Source organism: Stomoxys calcitrans, chromosome 4 (assembly GCF_963082655.1).
Source record: "Stomoxys calcitrans chromosome 4, idStoCalc2.1, whole genome shotgun sequence".
Lineage (NCBI taxonomy): Eukaryota > Metazoa > Arthropoda > Insecta > Diptera > Muscidae > Stomoxys > Stomoxys calcitrans.
Genome location: NC_081555.1, coordinates 2,296,056 through 2,312,213, shown reverse-complemented (window position 1 = coordinate 2,312,213; position 16,158 = coordinate 2,296,056). Strand labels below are relative to the sequence as shown.

At 35.5% G+C, this 16,158-nt stretch overlaps 1 protein-coding gene across 2 annotated transcripts in view; it reads right to left on the bottom strand.

The window, feature by feature from the left end:
* LOC106091920 (DNA repair endonuclease XPF) overlaps nucleotides 1-16,158 on the bottom strand; it is a 245,084-nt gene that overhangs the window by 35,452 nt on the left and 193,474 nt on the right. For both annotated transcript variants that reach the window (XR_009398112.1, XR_009398113.1), the window contains one exon: nucleotides 14,260-14,296. The gene's annotated coding sequence lies outside the window, so the exon portion shown is untranslated. The remainder of the gene's footprint in view (nucleotides 1-14,259; nucleotides 14,297-16,158) is intronic.

Here is a 16,158-nt window from a genome sequence, read left to right as displayed (position 1 = left end):
TACTGGCGAGAGAAGTAAGATCGGTCTGTGCGAATACCTTTTACTCGGGGCCTTTCCAGACTTGAGTGGCGAGATAACTCTGCCCATTTTCCAGAAAAGGTACTTTTGAAGCGAAAAAGTACTGCTCCTGTTCGCTTTGCAGACGTACTTTTGTTTGATTTCTGCAGCTGAAGAAATTGACTGATGTATTTTTGTCATTTTCGCCTAAACATAAAAATCCCTCAATCCAAAAAACGTCGACATTCCAATTGCATTCCTTTAAAACTTAACATATTTATTGGATTTCATGCTTGTTAGATTTATGTTGTCAAATACCATATGTGTGTCTTGCTCTTCATACCATCATGCATTTAATATTTCTTCCCCCTTGTCTCTTCTCATGCGTCTACTGTACAGAATTGCAAGAACAGGAAACGATATTTCTGCTATCTTTTTATTTCTTCATATTGCAGGATGTGAATTTCTTCAGTTGCAAAAGAAAATTTTCGTTTTGTATTCATATTTGGTAATATTTGCACCTTTTACTTTACTCTGATTCATATGTGTGCACTTATATCAAGTGCTGACTTTTTTGTTTTAAATTTATTGCCAACTGTCTGTAAGAGTTCTACTTACACATGAGTGTGTGTGAGTATGTGCAAGTGAAGTTCATGAAATATTTGCAAAGTAGAATTGTACCCAAGTGCTGTTATTTATTATTCAAATCTAAAGATTTAGATTTGCATATTGTCAAATATGTATTGGCAGTAAATACATTTGAAAAGACAAGGGATTAAGAAAAAAATTATTGGGAAAGCAAATGCATATTACTCATAGAGATGCCTAAAGGTATGCAAAGGAAATGGGGGAAAAAAAACCGTACTCCCAAAAAGTAGGCAGTGGAATAAAAATTTATGAATATGTTTAAGATTTGATAATACTTTTGTTGAAAATTTAGCAAACGATTTAAAAAATATAAAAGAAGTCCATATAACAGAAGATGATGACTTAAATATGTACGAGTATCTTTTATAAAATATATTTTCTTGTTATAAGAATTCTAAAAATTGTTTTTTTTTTTTGAATTTCTTCTTCTTTAGTTTACATCAATGTGTGATTTTTTATTATCCTGAATATTTCTATTTAACAGAGATGCTTGAAGCTTTGAAGTTGGCAATGCATTAAGAGCCGTGTCTTTAACAAATGTCTAGAACTTAAACTTAAAAAAAATCTAGTAAAATAAAATATTTGCTTAAAATATTTTACACTTTAGCTTTTGGCAGCAAATCTTATTTCTTTTTAATACATTTTTTTAAACAAATTTCTTGTGACATGCTCCTTGAGTTATGCTTTAAAATTATAATATCCTAGTCTTAAGAACTGTATCGCAAAGAAAATGCCTAGGAACTTAAACCTGAAAAACACTTTCTTAAAAGGATTCCCTTAAAATGTTTTAACTGCACGTTCAAAGAAAAAATATTTTTTACCAACGATATTTCTCTATATATCATTATTTGCTTGCTCCTTACGTTATGCTTTAAAATTATTGTTTCTATAATTGTATCCCCATTTCTTAAGTTGTTTCCTTTTATTCCTGCAAAGTAGACCAACCAGTAGAGAAAACTTATTGTATTTTCCTTTAATTACAGTATTCGCAACGCTAATTCAATTAAAAATGCTTCTTATTAATCACAAGGAACGAACAAAACAAAAAACATGAAAAAGAAAATACAATTTAGCTCTTAACAAAATTACTAAAATAAATTGTTAAATGCTGTCTTGGAGACACATTGGCTGAGCAACTTATAAAAAAAGCACCAAAACAAGCCAACGAACACAAGGATGGGGCCAAACAGGCGTGGGGCTTTAATTCTCTTCCTAGAATATTGTCTGCTGTCCTGGCCTTTGAAATTAAAAAGAAACTAAAATGAATTTCACCGTCGACTTCCTACCCTCGAACAATATGCAGCATTCATAATTTTTCATATTTAATTGCTCTCAACCCTTTTTGGTCGTAAATCGAGCGTTTCGCAGCTTATTTTTCTTTTTTACGTCTGTAGCGGTGTGCAGCCAACCACTAAAGTGGAAAAGTTTTATTCTTTCTAACTACCAACATTTTCTATTCGCTTGGGTTCAGTTGCCGCTGTACATGCTGTACAAAGGACCTGCTAATTTTATGAATTGCTAACATTAATAAAAATTAGCTAAGGTTTACACCTTTAGATATGGTTGGACCATTAACACTTTCACACTGCACACCATCATGTGCAACGTTGGCACAGGTTGTTTGGCAAGGGGTGCCTGTGGTTGGGGGTTAGAAGAAAGTTGAAAGAAATATCCCTTTGAGCTACGATGGCAAAGAGAATAACGAAACATAAATTTAACTTTAAAGATATTAGACGTGTACCAAAAAAACAATACAAATAAGAAAACTTTACGAAAAAGTGCTTAAAGGTTAAATGGTGTTTAAAAGATTTCGGCCACCGACCTTTAATAACTTAATAAAAAGGGATATAAATTTCTATTCTTTAGGCTAGGCAAAAGCAAATGATTTATAGTGCACCCTAAAGTATGCAAAGGATTTTATGTAACAAAAAAGTTTATAGGTTATGAAAAAATATGTATAGGGCTTTATATGAATTCAATATATGTCAATTTTGGGGATGTTGGACAAAGGAACTTGCCACCTAGAGACAAGTTATTTTTAGGGTGGAGCGATTTGAACATTTTAAGGGACCCTTTGCGTTTCTGATTCTCTGAGCAAGAAAGTCTGCTAGACGATACGTCTATGGTGAAAATCGAGCTTTCAGATTTTGACTTACATTTTTGCGGAATTTTGTCACGTTTTTTGGACATTTTGGCCTATAACAGCCAAACTATTGAGATTGTCGATCCAATGCCAAGACAGTAATAGTTAAGAACTCTCTAATACATCACAAAAGCATTAGAACGCTCATTCAGGCAGTTTTGGCCATGTGAAAGTGCAAATCTTTTCTGAAAATATTGATAAATTACGATAAACAACTAAAGAAAACATTTCCAATTTTTGCGATGTGCTGGAGAGATCTCAACTATTGTCTTGGCTAAAATTGCTGTCTTAGTATTGAATAGAAAAATTCGGCTGTGCATAATCTTGGGACCCACCACCGTGGAGGATTCTGCTTAAAATGTATACAAAATAAATTTAGTTGAAGGACATAGCTTTATTCTACATGCAAAACTTCTGTCAAAACAGCAAAATTAAAGCTTCTTAGAACCCAACCAGGATGATCGAGAGCCGGTGTACATGGGAGCTATATCAGGTTATAGACTGATTGGACGGTATTTGGCATAGTTGTTGGAAGTCGTAACAGAACAGAGCATTTAGCGAAATCGGATAAAAATTGCGGCTTGTAAGGACGCAAGAAGTCAAATCGGGAGATCGGTTTATATGGGAACTTTATCAGGTTATAGACCGACTTGGACCGTACTTGGCACAGTAGATTAAAGTCATTACAAAACATAACATGCTCATCTTAAGCCAAATCGGACAAAATTTGCCGTTTGTGAGGGCTCAAGAAGTCAAATCGGGGGATCGGTTTATATGGGTGCTATATCAGGTCATAGATCGATTCGGACCGTACTTGGCATAGTTGTTGGAAGTCAAAATAAAATACTTCATGCGAAATTTCCGCCAAATCGGATAAGAATTGCGGCTTCCAGGGGCTCAAGAAGTCAAATCGGGAGATCGGTTTATATGGGAGCTATATCTAAATTTGAACCGATATGGCCCATTTGTAATCTCCGACGACCTACATCAATATTAAGTATCTGTATCAAGTATCAAGCGGCTAGCTTTACGCTTTCGACCGCTATCGTGATTTCGACAAACGGACGGACATGGCTAGATCGACTAAAACTGAAAAGACGATTAAGAGTATATATACTTTATGGGCTCTTAGACGAATATTTCGAACGGAATGATAAGATTAGTATACCCCATTCCTATGGTGGTGGGTATAAAAACAAAAAAAGTGACAAAAAAAACTGAGAAAAAACTCTTAGTCAAAATCTGGAGGCTCGATTTTCACTGTAGATCTAGTGGACTTTTTCGCTCAGTACAATGCGAAGTATTAGAAACGTGAAGGGCCCATTAAGATTTTCTTCCTTCCATACTAATTGCCCCAACCTACTGGTTATACCTAATTAAAACTGTACTCAAATAAAAAAACCTGCTGATAGTTTACCAAATAAAAACTTTTGTGCCTGTTATAGGCTCAAGACTTTAAATCGGTCCATATTGGGGCTATATCAATTATATTTCGATTTAGCCCATATTCAAACTTAATAAAATAGTTTTTGTAATGTTTCAGCTCAGTATCTCCGGTTGTAAAGTAATTTCAACAGATAAACGGGGATACAGTGCTAGATCGCTTTAGATAAAGAATATAGCACTGTTGAAAATACTAAATTATGTGTGTGAGGACCAGTAAAATCCAAATAATCAACTATATGAAGAACCTATGTGAAATAACAACAATGCGTCAACCGAACGACGTTATGCGAAGTTGCTTACACTGTGCGTGTTCGTTTAGGAAATCGATATTTCGATGTGTTGCAAACGTAAAGAAAAACTGAACATACCCCCGTTCTTAAATTGTGGGTAGAAATAACTTTGACCAATGGTTTTTTTTTTCAAGCCATGCTTCTTGATAACCAATGCCTAATTGTATGCTACAAAATTTTATTTTGGCTCTTTAACATCTACTGCCCGAAAGTATGCAAAACTTTTTGTATAAAAACCTTAAAACTAAACAACAATGCTATTTTACATTTATCCCCCACAATGATGATGCTCTTTTTTTCATTCTGTATCTCTTCATGACTTTCTGGTTAAAAATCTGACCTCTTCACTGGACCCTTGGTTATTTTATATTCCACACCATAATATAATTTAGATTATTAGATAATAATGACCGAATTTATTTTGGCCAAACACACAATATTTTACCCAAATTAATTTACACTTCAGTCTTTTCTTGTTTTCAACACCCGCACACGCACACACAAATGTAAAAGTTCTCGAAAAGTGAAACATTTCTATTTTGTAGAGACACAAAAAATGTATTGTATATAAAGAGAAACTGCAGCAAAGTTGATGGGTTTTAAGGCAAAATTCATTACAAACTTTGAGGCCACATACAACTGGGCAAAAGTATGCAAAGGATCTGAAGGCAGCGAGAACAACTGCTGTTGGCAACAAAGTGGAAACTAATGAACTTTTTAGAGAAATAAAAATTTTGTGTGGCATAAAAATCTGTTTGAAAACATTTAGAATTTCACATTTCTACTGATGCTAAGGAACGACAGCTAAGGTTGGTCGGGTAGTCTCATGTCTTTGCGGTTCAACATGAGATGGTCATTGTGGCAATGGCAGAGTCTAAACTTATATGGGTCCAGGGCAGAGATCCAGAGAGTGTCCATTGAAGTGTAAACTTAATGAAGTGCGCTTGGCAAGTGTTAAGTAATTCTAGTTGACAATATAGCCAGTTATGTGCTGCAATGGCTTAATTGTGGCTGAGGTTCCTTTTGCTAAAATTTAGCAACAAATGTTTAAATCACCTCAAATACATACAACAAACACATTTTTTAGGAAATCAAAGAAAAGAATGATTCTTAACAAAACAGTCTACCCCTAAGAATCCTTGACACAACAATTTCAGCTACGCTCTCCCTTTTGGTTTTCTTTTAGTTCTTTTGCTAATTTTTAATTAATGAATGCCTACTTTACCTTACACCTTAATTACATACTTTAAGGCTTAAAAAGCCAGCGCAGACTTCTTTGCTTTACCGCAAACTCCTTGTGGTGGACCACATTTACCGAATTAATTCCCTTTTACCGTAGTCTTAAGCCAGCCATAATGAACCTCAACTGTCTTGGAAAAACAAACTTCGTTTTGGGTTGCTTTTTGTTTTGTTTCTGGTTTAAACATCTTTCCTTTTTCGATGAGCTGTCTAGAAACTTTTTCGCCTGACGTTCGGGGAGATTTTATGGACAAGTGTTTTTAACACTTGCTAAAGATTTGGGTTATAGAAGAGAAGAAACACCCAAGAAAACCTGCAGAGAAACTCTCCCTTAATGATTTAGTACAAATTTCTTAGAAAAACGCGGGCAAGGCAAAAGGAATCGAGTAGGATAAGATGGTTACAGGATGTGACCACAAGGCCAAGCAATGCTTCAAGCAGGACAAAAAAAAACAATTGCAACATAATTGAAGCAACTTTGAATGCTTAAAGTTTAAAAACCTCAAAAGCCACTGCCAGGCAAACAAAGAAAAAAAAACCCAGACAAAAAGTCCTCATCGCCCTTTTTAGCAGAGCGTAAACACGACTATTGATGTTATTGTAGTCTGGCACGTGTCACGCGTATCTAAAGCGACCACTCCCCGCACCCCTTACCACTGCCATTCAAACCCGCATAGGATGTGTATTTTGAAGATCATCATCAACATCCATACTTCGTGTCTGCTTGCCTTCTTTATGGTGATGCCATTTGTTTCGGTTGATTTGCCTGACTGGAGTTTTCATAAAATATGCATGACATCTTTGCATTACCAACTACCACCAAAACAACTACTCAAGTGCTTAAGCTTTACTTCTTTCAAAATACGAAAGAAATCCTTCGAGTGACTTGCCAAGATGGCTAAGAATATTCATGCAGGGCACATGCCATCGATATATAGAGACGTGCAGATTCCTTAAGTTGCAGCAGAATGTAGGTTTAAACATCATTGTAAAATCAATACGCCATTGATAATGGGTACAACTTGAGTCAATTTTGGAAACGAGAGGATAGGTAAGAGTTTCAAAGGATATGATGAACATAAAGGATATTTTCATGCCACATACACCTAACCCAGTAATCGGCTTGTTGTGCGCTCTAAAAACCAAAAAGTAAACTCGAAAAAGAAAATCTAAGTTAGGAATTCCGTGCTGTTTACAAAATCCTTAATTGTTTTCCATGCCACGCCCCTAAGTTGGCTCATGTCTGGTATTGCGAATGCCCGGCAAATGACAGCTACAATCCAAATATGGACCGATATGGGCCATATTGAGCACGAATGCCCAAGGGTTTAACACACCACAATGTGCCAAATTTAAGCGAAATCGGGTAACTAATGCGCTTTTAATGGATCTCAGAACTTAAATCGGGAGATCCGTATATATGGCAGCTATATCCAAAGATAGTCCGATCTAAACCATAATCGGAGCGGATTTCGAGGGGGCTTATACAAATCGTTAATGCGCTTTTAATAGGTCCAAGAACTTAAATCGGGAGATCGGTATATATGATAAGAATTGCGCCCCCTAGAAGCTCAAGAAGCCAAGACTCAAGATCGGTTTCTATGGCAGTAACATCAAAACATGGACCTATTTGGTCCATTTACAATCCCAACCGACCTATACTAAAATAAGTATTTGTGCAAAATTTTGAGCGCCTAGCTTTACTCCTTCGAATGTTAGCGTGCTTTCGATAGACGGGTGGACGTACGGACGTGGCTAGATCGATTTAAAATGTCATGACGATCTTGTTGAAACCACATGTCATGCAAGTCAAGCTCTTGCATTTGGGGCTAAGAAAAGTTGCATATCAACTCACGGTAGAGCTCACCATTCACAGTTATGTTACGATTCGCATCGACTTTGAAGAAGTACGGTCCAATGATGCCACCAACCCATAAACCTAACCAAACAGTGACTTTTTCTGAATGCATGGGTAGCTCTTGCAATTCTTCTGGCTGATCTTCACTCCAATTGATATTTTTATTTGGACAATTCTGCTTATCTACCCTTTATGCCAAAAATGAGCTTTGCCGTAAAATGGAAGAAGCGAGCGAAAAAAAGAGAAAAAAGGAGTTCAATAATTTGCAAGCGTTGTTCGTTTGTAAGACGTTGTTTGGGCTTAGATAGTGATAGTTTGCCCAAATTCAAACTCAGACGTTCACCCTAATAATCGCGAACTTCATACAAGGATTTTTATGCTATGAATTTCACACTACCTGCAACTTCATTCTACATCCCTCGCATACAGTTTTGGGTGGAATTTTTATTTGGCCATCAAATTCTTCCTGTCAATTTCTTACCCTGATATGTATATTTTGGGCCCTATTGTTCAGCATGGAGTGGTTGTAGTGTCAGCACCACACAATGTGCTCCCCTCACCATGCTGCCACCATTTGGCATGTATACAATTTTAACAGGAAATTTTAACTTAACTAAGTGGTTATTGTTAGAGAAATTCTTAATAAAAAAGGGTGTATTTTCAACAAAACTTTAAAGGAACACAAGACAAGGCACATTTTATGCTTTCCTTATGTGAAATAAATAGGACTTTGCAAAGAATTCAGTGTGACATGGCTGTGCGTTTTCTACGAACAATAGGAAGCCAATCAATGTTTATTTGAAGTAAATCGAAGGCATATTGTATTACCATAATACAAGGATAAATTGTTCGTTGGAGATTTGCAGAATAAGTCTCGATATACAATATCCATCGAAATTAAGGTTTATTTTAGGGAATTTTCATGAATGGTTTTTTAAGGACAAAATGATAAAATGAAAGGAGGAGTTTAGATTGGGCTCGTTCTTATTTATAACGTATAGATTGATATGAAGATATGATATGGGGATAACAATTCATAATTCCTTTATGGAGACAAGTAAATTGCTTCCGTTTCCCACACAATGCCAAAATTTGATTTAAAATGTTTATATAATCGAAAAAAACCGAGGATATTTAAAAAACCCAACAACATTTGATGAAATAATGGCTCCAAATCGATAATGAAAGTAACGATCAAAATAGAAAATTTTCAAACTTAACAAACAAGGACGGATAAAAGTCGAACGAAGCTGACCTATCGATGCCCTACACCATACTGGGAATGAAAAAAAGAAATTTGGACTAAAATTCGTACATAATGTGGAAGTTTTAGAATAAAGTGGTATAGAATCGAAAAAAAAAATCAAATAAAAAAGGATGGAGATAACTCTTTGCAATTTGAGGTGTTATCGAGATCATGTGCAACATTTCAAGGGTCTAGGTGATCGCCGGGAGCCTCTTGCTCTTGGTCACCTCGGTAATTTGAAAAATGGTTCAGACGGTTCAATCTTCATTTGTGATCCGAATTTCAAAATTTTGGTCCGGGTGCCTCCTTGCAAGCCGCAAAAGTTGGTCAGCTCGTCATTTCGAAACCTAAATCGTGGTGCAAAATCTTCATACCGGACCAATGGAAAGGAATTAAGGTGAATTAGTTGATGACCGCAAAAATCAAAACAAAATCTTTGCAGGAGTCCTTTAAATTTGTAAGAGAGCACAACAAGCATAAAACTGGCTCGGATATTTGGAGCATAAGCAAGGAATCATGGGACACCTTAGCTTGTGTTGCTCTTTAAATACAAAAAAAAGTAACCTCGAAAAAGAAAATCCAAGTTAGGCTACTTACAAAATCCTGAATTGTTTTCCATACCACTCCTCTAAGTTGACTCATGGAGTCTTTTATCGAAATTTAAGAAAAAAATTATTTAGAGTTCTTACCGGAAATCCGTGTAAACTAAAGCAATTTTAATATGCACCTAATGTTGACGAAGAGACCGCAATAAAAGGACAAGATTTCAAAGAAAATGTATCTAGTTGAATTTAATACAGGTTAGGCCAGGTTAGGTTTAAGTGTCAGTCTGCCATCAGACTCACTTAGACGTTTTCGTGCACTGTGATATCTCAGGAACAGTAGAAGGAAGATGCCTTCTAGTTCCTACGGTTGAACCATTCAGATCGCTTTAAAAAGCTCAATAAATTGCGAATGTTCACAACCGCTAAATCAAATATGTTCTCAAAGAAATGAGAACCTAAAGTGGAACTCCTTCTAGCTGCTAGTGCTTGACACACACTCAGGTGTTCTATAGTCTCTTCAGATATGTTCTCAAAGAAATGAGAACCTCGTGGTCTTTCGGGCCTAATCCTGAAAACATGTCGCTAGGGGCATACCCACAGATTCCAGTATCCCTGTAATACAACTCCCTGGAATATCTCTATAGACCAGCACCCAGAACATGTGAATTTGGTATAAAAATCAACTGAAATTATTTCGTCTTCATAGAACTTCAAAGATATGTTCGTTATATTTCGAACTTATTCCAGCTTGAGATCATATTCAATACTTTTTATTCAAAGAATAGGTGGCAAAGAACTTTTATTATGTTAAGATATTATTGTCTTATATCTCATATGCATAACATGCTATTCGCATCGTCACATGGCTCAAGAAATGTATTCCAACTTCATAGTTTTGTATTCTTTTTGTCGTTCCTATGATTTTCAAAAAAGTCAAAACTTAATTTGATTGAACATTTTATATTAAATTTTAATGTATTTTTTAGCGAAGGTAACTTAAGTCTAAAGAAAATTGGTGACTTTTTGTTATGAAAAAAGTTTGTGAAGATTGCCATACATAAACTTCTGAGTTTGACTACATGTTTGAAGAAAAGGCGCTTAGTTTAAAATATTCAATTTAAATATTTTTTCGGTGTACTGACATTTTACAAAAGGGTTTATTGATTTTAAACAAACAATAGAAAGGGTTTTCATATTAACTTTAATGCCTAAAAGTAGATTAAAATGTCTTTCCCCAATCCCTAAGGTATGCTATACATTTGCTATTTGTATTTCCATACTCTAGCGCTTCCCATAAACCCCTGATGCAGCTTTATGTTCCTTAGTGAATTTTTAATGATCCATTATGTCTTTCCCTTGCTATGCCATTGTCATTGCTACCAAAAAATTATTTGTAAATCATGCATGGAAACCTCAAACAACAAAATGGAAGAAAACCTTTGACAAAACCAAAGGCATAAATCTTGAGATGAATTCAACCACTATGACACCAAAGGAAATGTACCAAAATCCCAAAGGATTATAACCCAAAAGCAAAAAAGAAAAAAACAAACGAAGAAACCAAATCAAAAGTTAAAAAACAGGAAAAATGTATCTAGGATAAAAGTAAATCCGAATGTAACCAAATCAAAAGAAATTCATTACAAAATAAAAAAAAAATAGTCCCATCCCCCCTAAGAGAAAACCAGCCCCAGGAGCCGTATGGGAAGACAAAACGTTTCTTTAACCACAAGCAACATAAGACGTCATATATCCATCAGTCACCAGCTCACTCCTTACAAAATGCCAGGGAACGACCAAAGATAGATAACCATAAAAAATCACCCAAACCATGCATTCCAAGCAAATTGATAAACATAAAGTGAGAGTAATCATTGAAGCTGCCTTTTATGCGAGGCCATCAGGTAGGGCGGAAGGTTCCCTTATCTGTTGTTGTTGCGAGGGCTATAACCCCTACCCCACCTCATTTTCGGCATACAACAGACAAAAAAAAATGTGAAATACTGCTGCTGGTTTTATTTGCTTTTCTTTGGCAAATTGCTGGCAGGGTCTAATAAAAACATCAAACCACAGCAATTTGTGTGGCAAATATGTTCATTTCCATTGTGCAAAAAAATTCCAACAACATCAACAGCTACAAAAAGAAATTGTTTACTTTAACAAAATCGTATTAGGAACAATAAAAAAAACGGTCGAAACCTTTGCCTAAGCCCCGCAGTGGGGGGAATGGAAGTGGAAGTTTGGGTGGGGCATAGTAATCAGTCTGCGGCTGAAACATTTAAAAAGGCAAACAACAAGTCTTCAACATAAATTTTATATGATTCAAAGGAAATCGTTGACATAAAATTTATAGATTTTTGTTTACCTCAAGGGGCAAACATCCATCCATACACCCATCCATCCTTAGGCAGCCCAGGTGTTGTGGCCATAAAATTCACCGAATTTCATGAGAATTTTATTAAATTTCAATGCATGTCTTATGAGCCAGGGGATATTGCTAACCGAAGCTTGGCTATAAAAATAAACCTAAACACCTAAAAGTAGGCTGTGCAAAGGTTAAAACAAAGTTATAAAAGTTCAATAGGCCCATTGATCCATGTGCATGTATGTATTGTTAAGCCTAAAAGTATGCCCCAAGGGGGTTGTGATCCCCCAACATGGAGGCAATGTTTTGTCTTTATTAAACATTTATTATTGCAATACTCAGTGGGTAACATTTAAGGTTATAAACTAAAGTATGTTATAAAAAATTTTTTGGAGTATCTTTAAAGCAATTTAAGACTTCATTTAAAGCAAATTGTTAAATCCCATTTTTTTCTGGGGAAGGATGATAAGTTTTTGCAGCGGGAAAAAATGTAAAACTGCAAGTTTTAAAGAATATTCCCCCATTCTTGATGACCACCAGTAGCGGACTTTTTGTTGTTCAATCGTTACTAGTCTTAATAAGAAGTTCGGGGAGCACGAGGGAGTCAGAAAGCTTTTTAATACCGACTTTTAGTGAGACCTCCGTTAGTTGAATAGTATGGCTATGGTTTAAACCCAAAGTCGGTCATTAGACCGGCCTGAGTAATGACCAATGGCATCTTGACTATATGTGTGGATCCTGTTGGTTGAAACATGGTGGATGTGTTTTAAAGCGAATTGCACTCTCTTCGCTCAGTGTGGAAAAATTATTAAAAATTCAATAGGTCCACAAAGCAAGCATTTCTTGCTTTGGAAATACGCGTGGGCAAATGCACTTTGGGAGAAAATCGAAAAAAAAAACTAGTCAAAAAATATGTCGTGTAAGAACGGGTAGATATATCTCTTTGAAATTTTATGCTTGGGGATTTCTTGTAAAAAAAATTCGGGCATAATTTTGTTTTTAGCCTGCCAAAAGGCGTCCGGACAACATAGGACCTTGAAATTTTGAAAACAAATTGTTTTCTGAAATTTTGAATACAATTTCAAATTTCAAAGAGATTCGTCTACCCGTTCTCACACGACATATTTTTTACTATTTTTTTCGGTTATATCCCACTGTGCGATATTGGGATTTCTGAACACTAAGGTTTAGAGCTTTATAATTAGTGTCGGTTTTAAACGTATTTTATATTGGTGTTTGTTCTTACGAGTATATCGATGTCTCAAACGAGTAAAAACGTGCTAAGTGCGATCAGGCAGAATCTTATATCACCATAGATCGTATTTGACAGGTTCTATCCCGGTATCTCTTTTTAGGCAAACAAAGGATAATAGATAAGAATTTCTATGGTAATGAAGTTTTATTAGGTTAATGGCCGATTCGGTCCATACATGTTTTGGATTTTGGGGACCATAGTAGAAGTCATTGTGCAAAATATCGGCCTAATCGGATAAGAATTGCGCCCTAGAGAAGCTCCAGAAGTAAAATCGGGACATCGTTTTATATGGGAGCTATATCAGGTCATGGTCCGATACAAATTATGTTGAAGGTAAAAGCAGAAGTCGTTATACAAAATGTTAGCTAAATCGAATAATAATTGGCCCCCACTAGAGCCCTAACAAAACATTTTATCCAATTTTTTTACTTTATTCGAATTTCAAACAAATCGGACAATAATTGCGCTCTTTAGAGACTCAAGAATTCAAGATCCAAGATCGGTATATATGGCAGCTACATCAATACATGGGCCGATATAGCCCATTTAGAATCTATACCGACCTACACTAATTGCAAGTATTTGTGGAAAATTTCAAGCGCCTAGCTTAACTCTTTCGAAAGTTAGCGTGCTTTAGACAGAAGGACGGACAAGGCTAAATCGACTTAAGATGTCCAGGCGATCAAGAGTATATATGAGGGAAGGTTGATTTTTCTTTAATCGAATAGCAAAAAACGTAAACTATATAAAATGCAATGTAAATTCTCTGACGGAAACATGTATCTAAAATAAAGTCCTGATTCGGGCCTCTCGACGTGCAAAAAAAAAAATTTAGAAATAATAGTTTTTCTAAGTCGAGAGGCTTGGCCTAGGGTTTGATTTCAGATCCAAGATTTCTGTGAAGAATTTTCTTAGAATTTAATGTAGGTTACGTTTTTGTTCTTTTTGTGGGACATCTTGAGGTAATTGATGTCTAGACACATCATTTGCCAAAGAAGTTGACTGCTACACAGATAAGGCTAGGTAATGCTTGGGAGATTTTCCTATATTGACCATTAGGAAGCTTAAAGAGCTTCTGTTTATTTCATTATACTCTTGATGATGATTATCATTTGGGGATTGAATTTTCTGATCTCATCCTTAATCTAAATGTCCACTGATAAGATATATAGCTAGTTCTTTAAGGCCAAGGTCAATAACTTTACTGAAAATGAAAAACGAACTTACCTACAAATTATGGTTCAAATAAAATCAGCATACTTATCTGAAAATAGAAAAATATAATTAGTATTCAAAATTTGTGAAGTTAAAAACAAAACATTGTATATGTAATTCAATTTTCAAAAATTTTAATATGAAATCTGGAACTTAAGTATCAACTTTTCCTACGATAACTATGCCCTACACCAGTACTGTGCTGCAGGGTATTATAGCTTAGTGTAACACCCAGAAGGTAGAGAGATAGACCCCACTGACAAGTCTAAGGATCGCCACAGAATCACTTTCTGATTTGATTTATCTATGTCCGTCTGTGTATTCACATTAATTGGTATCGCAATTTCATCCGATCGTCTTCTAATTTGGCACAGATATCTTTTTTGGCTTTGAGACGAAGCCCATTGAAATTTGATAAAATCGGATCAGATTTGGATAAAGCTCCCATATACTAGCAAGCAGTTTAGAAACAAGGCCACTTTCCGACAGACGAAGATTACACTATGCAAGACACTGATACTACCCGTGTTGCAATAAGTTGGATATTTGTGTACTTATCTTCAAAAAATTTGACACATAGGATTCTCTCATGACTCTAGAGATCTGTGCTACATTTAATAGAAATGGGTTCAGATTTAGATATAGTTTCCATATATAAGTATTTCCAGAGTTTCACTCTTAGAGTCTTTGCTAGAGGATTTATTAACAGCTCTTCTCAAAAAATCGCACAGCTATTTCCTCTATGACTTTCACAATGTGTATAGATTTTAGTCAAAATTCTTCATATCAAATATAAACAATTTGCCAACAACTTTGCCTGCATACCCAATGTAGAGTAGGGTATTAACCCATCCTTACACGTTTTTTATACTCAAACCATGAAATCACCATATAACTTTGATGATATCTAACCCCTACTGTACCTATTTTGATTGGTCAACATGTTGTACTACTTCTTTTAAAAGAACTTTTCCCAAATAACCACATAACATGGCCCACACTAGAGGGATTTGGAAAATATTAAAACTATTGCATACTTTTAGGTTGTTTCTTGAGTTGTTGCCACAAGAAATATAGCAGTGGGCATATCTGCCATAAACTTCATTACATATTTTCCTGTTTAAGCCAAAACTAAAACTCGAGTTCATTCTATTTGCTCCATGGCTAAAGCTTTGTGATAACTTCTGGCCCTTGCAGCGCAGTTTTGTTGAAAAACCTACGAAATTTCTATGTAATCTTAAGTAATATTAAATCAGTGGATTTATTTTGTTTCTCTCTTTAGTGGTTTTTTGTTTCTCTCCCCTTGCTGAGACTGCTGCTGACCAACAATAAAATAAATTTAATCAAAATAATGTTGAAGTTTTTCGTCTCCCTTTTTTTCATTCCTGGCTAAGCTGTCAATATGGCTTCCTGCTTGGATGTCCACAGCATCAGCATCATCATCATCGTCAACATCCTGCATATGGTACTTACAGCTGGAAGATATTACAAGTTTTGGGTCAATTTCCTCCATCCTATAGCTTTTAGTGGTCATATTCCCATCATAAAGTTTTTTTTACGCTTACTTTTGTTAATTTGTTTCCTGTTTCCCTCCTCTTAGTCTGAACGTTTATGGCCAGAAGGCTTTGGGGCAGCGGCAACTACAACGTTTCTTCTGCTTTGTCGACTGATTGTGTATGAATTATTAAGGATTAAAAGTTTTTTTATCCGATTTCATAAGGACATTAACTTTGCTCATAGCATGCCGCCAGCCCTTGTTTGTGCATGCTGTGCGGAAACTTTGTCTAATTGTTCTTGGCCATATCTGTGACAATTAGTTGTCTTTGTTGTCAAAGTTAAACGCTATAATTATTATCAAGGTTTGATTAGTTTTCCCCTACCTTCTGCCTCCTCATTTCTAATTATAGTTTA